We start from the raw sequence: 14,482 nt of genomic DNA, 5'->3' as shown, positions 1-14,482 counted from the left end.
TTCTACTTGTATATCTCTGATCCCTTTCATAGTTAATATTATGGATGAAGAAGAGCATTTTTATGTATCATAGTTGATAATGCCATTCTGATTGGTCTAGATAAGTAGAAAATTTTATTCAATAGGTTAGAAATTCTGATTGGTCTAGATAATATAAAATTTAATTAAGTTTGGCTAACAAGTGGCTATACATGGATACCATTTTTACTGATATGCATAAAAATTTTTGAGGTGACATTGAAGAGTATAACATAAACCATGTGCTATTTAAATCCCAAATACTCGTTTTATTGCTCCAAGAAGAACATCATATGCTGTAGAAGGTTGCTGCAGTAGAGGGTTTGAATTTTCTTTGCATCTGAATGTCTGGTAGGAATTAACATACATGTGGATGGTATAACCTATATCACCCAAATATTCTTGATTTTCTTTAGCACATGTGTTGAATGTTGATAGAAAGGATCGGTGTAGAAAATGACAAATCTATACACTTTTTAGTCCATGTAATTGTATGGGTTTATTATTTTATTCTATTTACAATTGATTTATATTCTTCAAGTTGGTTTATCATTTATTAGAATTTTATATTTTTCTATTTGAAGGCTAACTTATATTTTTCTTATTTGGATAGGAATAAGCAGCTTTTGTGAAGTAAGTTTTTTTTTTTTTTTTTTTTTTTTTTTTTTTTTTTTTTTTTAAATTATTTGCTTACAAGTTTCTGGAAAAAGAAAAAGAAAGAAGTCTCAAGGTATACAAAAGGATGGATTTGCTAAACGATTCATCTAATTCCTAGTGAGTTTCTATACTTTCTCCTTTGGATGTGAATATACAATTTTTAGTAATCTTGGATGAAATCATGGAAGCATATGTAGGGACGTAGACTTCGAGTTGAGCGATGACATTGTACTCGCAGCATATATAGTTGGGTGTGCAACAGTAACTTAAGTGGAGACCTATATGACCAAAGTATCAATGCATACAAATATACAAACACGATAGGAATGAGTATAGTATATTTTAAATGGAAATGAGAAGAAATGTCGCAATGTCTTTAAACTATCAAGCCATGTGTTTCGACAATTGTGTAATACACTGCGCACTTAGTATGGATGTGATGGTACCAAAAGAGTTTGCTTGTAAGAGTCTGTGGCAATGACATTGGTGGTACTTGGTAATGCCATGGGTAACAGAATAACGCATGATAGATTTCAGCATTCAGGTGAGACAGTGTATCGACATGTGGCCATGGTAGTGACATTGTTAGCCACCATTATGGCAGCAGACATTATCAAGCCTGATGATCCTACATTTCGTGACATGTTATCACATATTCGTAGTTCAAATCGATATTGGCCACATTTCAAGGTACTTTGTGAATTTGGTATCTTAACTTAATTTTATTCAAATTATCTTTATAGTCATACCACGTATTTCATTTCACATGGTATTTTTGTGACAATGGTTGGGGTTGCATTGGTGCAATTGATGGGGTTCACGTCCCTGTAGTTTTACCAGTTGAGGAGCAACACCCATATAGAAGAAGGAAAGGGATCACAATGACAAATTGCATGTGTGCATGTGTTGGATGGGAAGGGTCAGCGCATGACACACGAACCTTTTTAAATTGCCTCAATAATGAGAGTAACAACTTCCCAAAACCTCCAGCTAGTTTGTAAATATGCAATTTAATTACAGTATTAAAGTATGTATTATGTAGTGAAAATGCTAATGTAATAAATGTGTTCATTTGTAGGAAAGTATTATCTTGTTGATTCAGAGTACCCTATGAAGAGAGGATTCCCTGCACCATATAAGGGGGAGAGGTACCACATCCCCGAGTTTCAGCAAGGTGAACAGCTGCATCATCTAGAGGAGAAATTTAATTATCTCCATTCCTCACTTTGTTCGATCATATAACGAACTTTCGGAGTTTGGAAGAATAGGTGAAAAATTTTGAAAAGTATGCCAGTCTTTCATATATGTACTCAAAATCGCATCATTGTTGCTACAATGGTTTTTCATAATTTTATTAGAACATATGAAAACAATGACAGTGAACGTGGGCCTTCTGCATGAGGCACATATGGAAGTAATGAGGGAGGTCATTACGTTGGAGTGGCACATGTGGTCTCTTACTTGGACGAACCTGAGATGAGAGAGGTTCAGAATAATATCACAGCATTGATATGTAGAGACCATAATTGATGGTTCACAAACTTCAATGTAATACCATTTTGTTGGGCAGAATTGATGGCTCACAAAACTTAATTGTAATACCTTCGATTTATGAAGTTGTATATATCATTACATGTGAAACTCATCAATATTGTAATAGTAGATTTCAAGCTTACAAGAGACTTCTGAATAAAGTCCAATCTTATTTGAACAAGAGATAAACTCAATGGATTTTAAGATTGCAACTAGTAAACTGCGAGGAATTAAAAAAAAAAAAAAAATTCTACCCTCAATTTGTTTTAAAGACACTAAGAACCCTAACTATCAATTGCTGGCAAAGTGTATATATATATATATATATGTATATATATATATATAGACACACATATACAACAACAGAACTTACAATCTCCATCAACTTGGATATTAACATTATAGAGCAAATTCAAACGTCTCCACATTGTTTTAAGAAGTACAACTACATACATATCATAAACTGTTACTTGCAATAGTATGATTAACATACAAAACAAATGTAATAATATAAGTCTGTATTATTACATACATACACATCCCATTATAGCAAATACATGTACCTGATTTTGACTTCCCCAAACTTAGTAGAAAAGATAAGCAATACTAGAAACATGACTGAGGAGACTACTAGAGCTATTTTCAACTTCTTTGCTTTCTCTTTAGAAATCATGCGTGTAGCCTTGGCTCTTTCAGCTTTTCGTTTTGCAATTCGCTCCCTTTCCAATGCTACGTCTGTCAGGGCCTGTGCTTGTTTCAACTCTTCATTGGCAACTTCCACCACATGCTCCAATCGCTTGAATTTGGCTATAGCTATAGGTGCTGTGGCTGCGCCACGCGTACAACAAATGCTGGTGCCTAACCACTTGAAGAACTTGCATGCACGGTCATCATTCTGCACAATACAATACAACACATAAACAAGAATACAACAAATTGGTTCTTTAATGCACAACACAAATATTTTGCCAATATTTGGATATGGTACTTACTGGCAACCAATAGCGACAAGTATAAAACCTCCTACCAAATGTATGAAGTTTTAGGGAAGTCTTAATGATGCAGTTGTCAATGTCACAAAAATGGCCATCATAACTGGAGAGATAGTCACTCGTTTCCGACATTGGCATATCTTGGGCTTGAAAAAGAAAAATAGAGGATAAGGTGTATATGTAAGTAATCAATATAACAGAAGAAATGAGAGAGCTAAATAACATCAATCTAATAAGCAATCTCATTGGTAACAAGTTGAACTGCTAGTTTGCTGCTTAACTAGAAGCAATTGCCACAACTACAAAAGGAACAATCAAGTAGACCAGATCAAGCCCAAGAATAAGTACCAATCCAAAACACAAACTAGTTTAATTTACCAAGATTTTCAGTCAGTTCCTAGATTCATTGAAAGTGAAAGTGCTACCTCTAAACTATTAAAGATCAAAATTTTGTAAAAAAGCAAAGTAACTAATAAATAGAGAGGACTAAAATTCTAGCAAATGAAACCCATTAACAAGAACTGAAATTCAAACAAAACAAGATAGAAAATAGTGAACAAAAATCTAAGAGAAGTCACCTTAGGGAAGTGGGTTTCGCTTTTTTTTGCTTCTGGTTTTTGAACTCAAGCTAATTCAGCTGATACCTCATGTGTGTCCCACTTCCCAATTGCCATTCATTTCAAGTTTCAAGGAGTACTGTCATACGTAACGACAACTAGAGAATGTGAACCACTAAGAGTCACCAAGTTTTTATTTTATTTATTTATTTATTTTCGCGGGAAAAACATGACAGAGTTCCAGTCTTTTAGTCTTAGGCAGCAATGCAAACATATGCATAATCAATAAGAATCAATCATACAGACTATCCATATATGACCATAAATTTAAATGGTAAAAATCAAAATTGAATGGTACATATATCAAAATTTCCAATAAATCACCATATATTTTCTTCTCCTTTTTTATGGGAAATATTTTCGAAGAAACCAGGAATTCTTGATGTGCAGCATATACTCTCTATAGAATTGCAAAACCATTCTCAAGTATAACGAAGTCCTACATTTCACACTCTACAATGATATTGAAACGCTATTGTAGCAATAAGATTTATTTATTAATTAGCAAGACAACAAACACAATGAATGAATAAATGGATGATTAAACGCCTCATTACCAGAGAAACCTCATTACCAGAGAAATATTTAACCAATAGATTAAAGTTGGACGATAATTTATTAAAAGAGAAACCAGAGGTCATAAAGAACCAAACAAGTAATACATGCAACTAGTCAATTAGTTTTATGACAAGAGAAACAAAAATTGAGAAAGTTGAAGATCTAATGAATAAGATAGATACCCTTATATCCCATTAACAGAGAAACACTGAATCAAAATCATGTAGATAGAACCTTAATATATCAATGTAGCACATGAACACACACCATTCTTGAGGTATTTTCTCAACTTCCTTCTTATAATTCTAGTCTATTTCTTCAAACATAATCATATCCTTTTTGTATGAGTAATCTGTGATAAAAAATTAATGCATAATCCCAGCTTTAACCTCAACTTATTTTCATTTTCTTTGAATGTTGGTATAGTAGTGAACTCCCATTATCATAAGATACAAATTAATTGTAGCCCTATTGGTAACCGAATAACAATAGCAATCATAAGCACATGTTATTGTAATTGCCATTCATCGACAGAGATACATTACCTAGTACATTCATGCTTACAAATCAACCAAGAAAAATTAATTATAGATAGAGAGAATCAGATATTTTCCAATCTCAATCTACACAATGTAGGTCCATAAATATGTAAATACATTAACCAATCTCATTGCTAAACAAAAAACAGAGCTGATCATAAAGCTAAGTCTGAATCTTAAGCAAAAAGAACAAAAAAAACAAACCTAGCAGATCCACATCTCTGTTTATAGCTTTGATCATCACGCGTTTCAAACAACAATCAAAGTATTGAAATCTGTTGGGTTCTAAGACTCTAGGTTTAAATGTATTAGAACTTCATTTTGTAATGTTGGCAAACCATGATCAAAACGTTTAGTCTTGTTTTAGACTTGCTCAATGTATGTTTTTGAGTAAAGTTGGAATCGAGTGTACTGCAGGATTTACTGTGTAAATCTGCCTGGCTCGATCGATCAAAGATTAGACTTGATCGATCGAAGCTCATGCAGATTGTTTTTCTACAAAATTTTTCAACTCAGCCCAAGCCCGTTTGACGTATAGGGTTTTATGTTTTGCCTTATGTATAAAATGAAAAACCCTAGCCACATTTTGAGGTTGCTCTTTATGCTGTGTGTGTGAATCTCTTGTGAGATCTAGAGGTACTTGCCTTCATACACACTTAAGGTTTCCAATCTCAAGATTGATATCAAGAGTTTGGTGATCAATTTAGTTGCTGCTTTCAAGAGCTTAAAGATACACAAGTGGGAGTGCTTGTACTTACTATGAATCCAAGAAAGAAGTAGTTCGTGGACTCGAAGCTGTCACGTGGTTGTGGTAGTAAGTTTCCTACTTGAGGTAACAATAGGATGTTAGTGGTCTAAGTCGCCATTGTGTAAACTTCAATTCTTTTATAATGGATTTGTTTTACCTTGAGAATAGCTAGGTTAAATCCTCCCCATGTTTTTTACCGGTTTGGTTTTCCTAGGTTATCATATCGTTGTGTTCTTTATTTTCCGCACTTGTCAATGATATGATTTATATGTGTTAACCTAGATCTACATAATTTACCTAAGTTAATCACTTGGCTAAATAACTAGGTTAATTTGGTTGTGTTTAAGGGGTTTAAAAACATACAAAATCCAATTCTCAAAATAGAAAGAAACAAAGATAAAACACACACACAAATCATAGTAATGAGAATATTGTGAAAGCAATATGTACCTATGATTTAGAACATGAAAGATCCATAAAAAAAATAAAAATAAAAAACTCACAAAACCAAACCCTAGCCAAAACTTAATCTAATAAAACCCACAAAACCAAACCAAACAAAACCCACTTTGCCATTGTAATCAGTAACCAAAACAAAACGATGTGAACCAAGAAAAAAAATATAAAAAACAAAACTTTCAGATCTCATTACCTGTGGAAATGAGTGAGCCACAATGAAAGATATCGAGAGGCTTTCTACGGACTACATACAGAATGAAAACGCGCTGTGCTTGTTTGTGAGAGAGAGAGAGAGAGGCTTCCTCGTAGATTTCTCATCTGAGCTCTTTGCCGGCATTGGACCGATGTAGGTCTTCCTCGTGGATTTCTCTGGTAGGCGTGGAACTCTTTGCTTGAAGGCACAAGCATTAGCTAGGGTGGGTGAGGAGTGAATAGAAGAAAAAAGAAAAAGAAAAGAAAAAGAGTAAAACGCAACCCTTAAATACTTTCAATTGAGCTACAGTACTCAGGCCAAAAAATAATCAGCTGCGTTTTTCACTTATTTGCTACAGTGTTTTCAGTTTTCAATTTTCAGCAAAATAAGCGGTATCCAAACGGACCCTATATTGAAGAAAAAAAATCAAATTTAACAATTATTAACAAATTAAGAGAAATTAAAAATTATTAATAGAAGTTGCTATGGATGGTAGTTGTAGCAGAATTCATTCAATGTGTTATAATCATTTACATCACCTCATAACATTGCTTCATAATCCATGTATGCACACCAAACTGTTAGTGAACTTCTATCTTCAAAAACCCACAATATCACACAATAATTCCCAAGCTGCCAAAAAATCCATAGTAAAAGAGACAACAGTAGAAACCATTTAATCCTGCAATATATCAAACATAAGTTGATATCAATAGAAAAGGAGGAAAAAGAGAGAGAAAAATGTGTTTAAAAAACCCAAACAAACTCATGAAAGCAATTCAAACACAAATCCACTAAAGCCAGTTATTTTGAGGAGTATATATATTTGGAGATAGGAAAAGCCTAGAAAATAGAAGAGAGAGAATTGGGGGCTTGGCAATGAAGGCAACTTTTAGGAATAAGGTTTGATAAAGTTAAACCTAAACCTAATGATGTGTTAGGGTTGGTAGAAAGCGAAAATTTGTTAGCCTACAAAATAAAAACAAAGCTAGCTATTCCAACTCCTCAGCTAAGAAATATTAATTAAAAATAATAGCAAAAAGGAACACAATTACAATTAAATAAAAAAAATATATAAAAAAAACATTTGGAGAAAAAGAGTGAGGTGGGCCTGTTAAATGAAATCGGAGATCTATGGGTTGAAACATTGCTTGAAAAGATTGTGAACTGGAATCTTTATCAATATTTGCATGATCCAATCTATTCCAAACCTATTGTGTCTAAAATTTCAACTAAAAGTTTTCTCAAATTTGAATTACATAAACCCAAATATTCTTTCAATGGCAAAGCTTGGATTCAATTTCTAGTTATAATGGATCTGTCACGAAAAATTAGCTAGATACATACAATTAAAAAGAAACTAAGCCAACTGTGTTTCTCAAAAATTTAGGATTCTCAAAAATGTCAACAATTATTTATTTAGGATTCTCAAAATTTTATATATTTATTTTCAGTAAAATACAAACCTAAATTATGAAATTAGAGATAGAATACATATGTGAAGAAACTAAGCCAACAATGTTTCTACAATTCTCATGATTAGTCATGAACGTGCGCAAAGCAATATTAATCAATATGTGAAGAATACATATATGGTGAATGATATTAAGAGGAGAGACAGAAGAAGTGAGAAAGAAAGAAGTTGACCTCCAACCCTGACTACCAAGTTTGAGTCTTGGGATTTTTATCTCTTCCTCCATTTTCAATAACACAAGAATTGGAGCTTCAATGAAAAATATTCTCTAGCAAATACTTGGGAGTAGGGAACATTCCTCTTTTTCCAACTACCAAAATTATGTCTCACTTCTAATATATATTCGTGTGACAGTAAGTGTTGAGTTTAATATTTTGTAGTCGGGTTTTCAAAACTTGCTAGTAGGGTTTAGTTAAAATTAAAAAAAAAAAAAATGATGTGTAAAATTATGAAAGCAACAAAGCTTATGTGTCAATATACTATGAAGTCAACAAAAAGTCAAAAGCTTCGATTTTATAGTATATATAGACGATCTTAGCAAAAGTTGAATTTCTTATCTGTCCAATTGCATCTAGACATTAATTGGCTCACACTCCTTTTATATGCTTTCTCTCTCTCTCTCTCTCTCTCTCTCTCTCTCTCTCTCTATATATATATATATATATATTATATGTTAATTGTTAATTTCTTTTTTTAAATATAACTTCAAGCTACCAAAGTGGCCAAGAGCTTTATAACTTAACTATAATTGACACTTCTTGGTGTTTTTAATAATAATAATATCCAAGGCTCATACTATGTGTAAAGCAAAAGAAGTAGGGGTATGGGTTTTCAAGAACTTCATGCTTTTAACTTGGCCTTAGAGTACTTACATTAGTGTGTGTAAAATAAAATATGGTATTAGTTTTGTGCATTTAAACTCAAAAATACTCACATTAGTCAATTTTAAAGTGTGTAAATTTACATAGTTATTACAGTAACCACATAAATATACATAGTTACTATTCGCATCCAAATCCATTTTTCAATACTTCTTTACTCATAAACATAGAGAGAGAGAGAGAGAGAGAGAGAGAGAGAGATTTTATAAAGAAATAACATTTTAATGAAATGCAATGTAAAATAGACAATCTGATATAGGTATTTTTTTAGAAGAAAAAAAAAGTACGTTCTTATTCTAAAATAGAGAGAAATTTTTATACAAGCTAATGCGAATGCTCTTAATAGCCAAGCAAGGATAGAGGTTCCTATAAAATACTCATTCCCTATTCTATCTAGTTTTTAAAGCAAAGCACATCCCACAAGGTACCTTATTGCATGCAAAATTGAGTCCAATCCTTAATACATATTAGAGAGAGGGGAATGGTGGAAGTATTGATGTGTGGCATGATAGATGGCCCCCCATTGAACTCCACCACATGGGACTAAGATGGAAGGGATGGAACATGTTTATGATTTGATAGACCATGATAGATGTTGGTGGAAGTAAACTATATTATTGCTGTTTCGTTAGAGCATCAGTATTAGATGTTGCAAAAAAAAATTATATTTTCACACACCAAAAAGTTACTTTATCTATTTTAACACGCCACTTTACAATACACCCTACATCACATCTCTCATATTAACACACCACCCATTAAAATAACTTTAAAAAAATCCTACCTTTAATAAAAGGAAAAAAAAAAAATACCCACCACTACCCACAATGGTAGCTAGCCACCACAATAACCACCTAAAACATTGCTAGCACCTAATCACTGAAATCCACTCAAAACCTAGAACCACCTAATCATTGAAACCAATACCACTAGCACTACTGCCACCCCTCTCTTACAACCCACAACCCGCCTCTAAAACCAATAGAAAGCCAAACCCATCGGAATCCCCCAATCATCGAAACCAAGACATAATGCACTACCACCCCTCTCTTTAGACACCTAATTTTGTACCCGATTAATAAACTTTAGTCCTCGATCCTAATGATAAGCTTGACATGTCTATAAAAGGTAATTGAAGTTATTTTGATAGTTTGGAAGTAATCACAACTCAAAAATGCTCAAATCGCTTTGAAAACGATGCTAAAAAAATGATCTTTGACCACTTTTTTTACCATAACTTTTGATCCATAATGGAGTTTTGAGTGAAGTTTATTTTATTGGAAAGTAGATATCTTGGGCTTCAATTTGAATACAAGTTTTGCCTAATTTGAACTTATATTGAGTGAGTTATGATCATTTGAAGTCAGGTCAACCCAATAGGCAAAATTAGGGTTTCTAAGGAGGCATGCGTACGCACAATATGTTCCAAAACTTTAGAACTTCAGTTTTTAGGGCACAAAGCCTCCCTCTTTGATGGGCCTCGACTCCTAGACCTTTTGGAATGTCCAAAACACTCTAAATGAATCTGAAAACCCTAGTTTAAACATATAAATACAACCTTATGCCTCCAAACACAAACCCTAGCTAGAGAAAGTTGATTTTTGACATAAACTCTTCAAAAAATATTTTTTCCATTGACTTAAGCATCAAAGTGTTTTTTGGCAAACACCACATCGATGCATTACATTTTTGTCCTAGGCTTTCATTTAAGTTTTCATCGGAGACACGACCAACCACGGGATCGTCCATCTAGTGAGGCGAGGTCCTCAACTTGGTGATTTTTCACATCATCAGTTTGGCACGGTCTATGGGGAACGTTAATTATTCAAGCCATCTTCCCTAATTGACAAAAGAGAACCTCGTAGCAAGAGATGGATGCCGAACAAGCCACCCAGCAAATTCAAGCCCTAACAGCCAGCGTGGAAGAAGTGACTCGCCAGAATGAAGAACTAATAAGAACCCCTGAATCTCTGAATGAGGAACTACAACGGACTATAGAGAATCAGAATGAAAAAGAGCGTTGGAGGATCAAAGGAAACTGTAAAGTTATGATTTACAACTGATGGTGTCTAAAAAAAAACCAACCCCTTACTCGTCCATGGGTGTCGTCCATACAAAGGTTACGTCGTCCTAAGTTTACAAGGCAGACTACACTACTGTCGTCCAGAGAGACCTCTAGACGACGTGTGCTAACTAGTGTACTATCTCTCGTCCAGGCAGCACTTAAGACGAGGGCAAGGCAGTTTTGACAAGATAACCGCTATAGCGGTTATCAAATTGTACGCTCCGGACTCTGTAAAATAGGGGGAGGTTATCCAACAGATAACCGCTCCCTAAACCTATAAAAAGAGATGAGTCCCCGACAAGAAAAGGGAGAGTATTTTCTTCTTTACAGAAAATATTTTTCTATTAAGAGGAGAGTTACTAACTTCATCATCGGAGGAGTTTTGACCGGCCAACCCCGGTCTCCTCTGACCTTCTATTTCTTATCTTTCAGGCCCTCAACATCATCATGATCCGTGCTGTTCAACTAACTGATTCCTTGATCGCTATCAACAACTATGTTTTATGTTGGCTTTATTCCATGACAAAAAAAAAAAAAAAGTGTTGTAATTGCTTTAATTTTGATTCCTTGTATTTTGTGGGATTTTATTGTATTGGGTTTAGTATTAAGTTGGTGAAGACTCAAGCTTAAATGAAGAATCGGTGGATTTCGCGAGAAGTTAAGCTGCGAAGGAGCATGTGAGGAGCACATGACTGGAAGTTGAAGAGTCGTGCCAGGCTGTCGTTTTCATGAGTGTCTCGCGAGTAAGGCTTTCTCGTGAGACAGTCGCGAAACATTCTGTCTGGAGGATTTTTATGTGTAAATTCCTTACCCTTCACCCATACTATATATACCCTCATTACCCACAAATGTAAGAGAGGCCATTCAGAGAGAAAAACCCTAGATAGGTTTTCTACAACACACACACCCATCCTCTTGAGAGAAAGCTACTCATCCTTAGTGAGAAATCATTGTAGTCTCTTCTCCATCCCTCTCCCATTATCATACCTTGAGAGGAGATTTGTACCAAAACACAATCCACACATTTTCAGAGTGTAGTGAGTGTTTTTGGAGTTGTTGGGAAGCATTGGAAGAAGCCAAGGATGGCAGATGCAACATGGAGCTTGTTGTGGGATTCGGAGAGCTAGAAAAGACACGGTTCCGAGAAGCCTTGTTGGAGTAGGAGCTTGGAGGGCTTAGGTACAGAGGGTAGATTAGGCTTGGAGAGTCTCTTGCTTACCCATGTATCCTAACTGATTGTCTAGTGGATCGATTTCCGCTTGGAGGGCAGTGGAGAGGTTTTTCATCGAGATTCTTCGGTTTCCTCTTCGATAACACGTCTCGGTGTTATCTGTGTTTGCATCTCTCTTCCCTACTCTTGTTCATTTCATTTTTACTGCTATGTTGCTTTAAATTTGGATTAGAGTAGTTGTCTTGCTTATATGCTTGTATTTACTCTATTCCGCATTTAGTATTAAGTTAGTGTAAAATGAACCAAGTCGTAATTTGAATTGGGGGTCTAAACGAGCTCTAGTGTTTTCACACATTTCGAGCTTTCAAAAACCATAATGAGGAAGGATTGGATAGCTAGGCTAATAAGAGGAGGTGAGTATCAAAAGAAAACTTGTCCAAAATAGAGAGAGAGCTTCGAAATATGAGGAGGGAGATGGATGGCCTCTGGAATGTAGTAAAAGACAGAGCCGTAAAGTACTTAGATGGAATGATTCAAAGGACAGATTCACCATTCACCACAGAAGTGTTGAACCGTCCACTCCCACCAAAGTTTCACCTTCCTCAACTAGAATCCTTTAACGGCTCAAGAGATCCCTTGGATCACATTAAGTTGTTCAAAACTTTAATGCTTTTGCATATGACCCCAAATGAAGTAATGTGCAAGGCCTTCCTAACAACGTTGAAGGGCGTAGCTAGGGTGTGGTTTAGTAAACTACCCTCAGGCACGATTGCAAACTTCGAGCAACTCAACGAAGGTTTTGTTCGTCATTTCATTGGAGGACAATGACACAAGAAGCCAACTGGGCATCTTCTCAACATACGCCAAGTAGAGGGGGAATCGTTGAGGCAATATGTGACGCGCTTCAATAAAGAGTTGTTGCAAGTAACGAAGTGAAAGATCAAGTCATCCTGACGACCTTCCAAGCAAGGTTGCTACTAGGAGATTTCTTCTTCTTAATCACCAAAAGTCCGCTGAAAACAGTGCCAGAACTACTTGACAAGGCCTAGAAGTATATGAATGTAGAGGACGCGGTGACTGCTAAAGGTGTGATGACCAAAATGAAACGAGATGAAGGAACTAGTCACAAACTTGATAGGAAGAAGAAGACACGGGGCACTGGGCATGCGTTGGACAAAAAGAAGAACCTCCCAGATCGAACTGGTTTCACTCCCCTAATGATGCCTATTGAGCAAGTATTGATGTAGATAAAAGAAGAACCTTCTCTGCAATGGCCTAGACCCATTTATGCTTCAGTAGAAGTAAAAGACAAAAGCAAGTACTATAGATTCCACTAGGACCACGGGCATCGCACTAACGAATGCAGGATCTGAAGGACCAAGTAGAAACCCTAATCCGCCATGGAAAATTACAAAAGTTTGTACAAAAAATGGAGCTGTATAAATGACAGCAAAGGGACGAGAAGGACAGGGAACCAAAAATGAGGGGGGGGGGCAATAAAACCCCCATAGGAGAAATAAGGATGATCTTAGGAGGATTGGTAGTGGGAGGATCCTCCAAATCACTGAAGAAGGCGTATGCGAGAGAAGTGAACAGTGTACACTTGTGGTTCCCACCTTCAAAAATGCCTAGATACAGTGAACTAGACATCTTCTTTTCCGAGAAAGATGCTCGTGGCGTTAGACAGCCCCATGATGATCCCCTGGTTATAATGCTCAGGATGGAAGGATTCAACATGCATCAAGTACTGGTAGACAATGGAAGCTTAGCAGACACCATCTATCTGCCAGCTTTCCAAATGATGAAACTAAGCAAGGAAAGGCTTCGACCATTCACTTCCCTATTGGTAAGTTTCACTAGGGACAGAGTTATTCCCAAAGGCAATGTTAAGCTAACCATAATTGCAAGCACTTATCTAGTGCAGGTCTCCAAGGAAATTGATTTCCTCGTGGTAGATTGCCCATCGATGTATAATGTCATCCTTGGATGACCAACGCTCAACAAGTTGAAAGCGGCGACATCGACATATTATATAAAGATGAAGTTCCCTACTGCCCATGGCATAGGGGAAATCAGAGGAAACTAAATCCTTGTAAGAGAATGCTATCAAGTTGCCCTAGCATTAGGGGAAAACCACACATTGATGATAGACGAACCTGAACCAGTCCTCGAATCGTTAGAAGTGCTACAAGAAGTTGAGTTGTCCTTGGAGATCCGTCCAAAGTCTTAAAGATAGGTTCAGCACTTTCAGCATCAGAAAAGACGAAGATAACAAAATTCCTGAGAAAGAACCAGGTTGTCTTTGCTTGGAAGCACAAGGACATGCCAGGGATCGGCAGGGAAGTCTTCCAGCATCATCTCAACATTAATCCAGAATGCAAATTGGTGTAGTAGAGACGGAGAGTATTTGCACCAGAATGCAATAAGGTAGTAGCAGAAGAGGCTGAGAAACTCCTAAAGGCAGGCTTCATAAGGAAAGTGTTCTACCCAAAGTGGCTAGCCAATGTAGTGATGGTAAAGAAGAAGAACGACAAATGGAAGATGTGTGTCGGCTTCACAGATCTCAACAAGGCATGC

This window comes from Quercus robur, chromosome 5, assembly GCF_932294415.1.
Source record: "Quercus robur chromosome 5, dhQueRobu3.1, whole genome shotgun sequence".
Taxonomy (NCBI): Eukaryota; Viridiplantae; Streptophyta; class Magnoliopsida; order Fagales; family Fagaceae; genus Quercus; species Quercus robur.
This window is presented reverse-complemented; position numbering follows the sequence as displayed.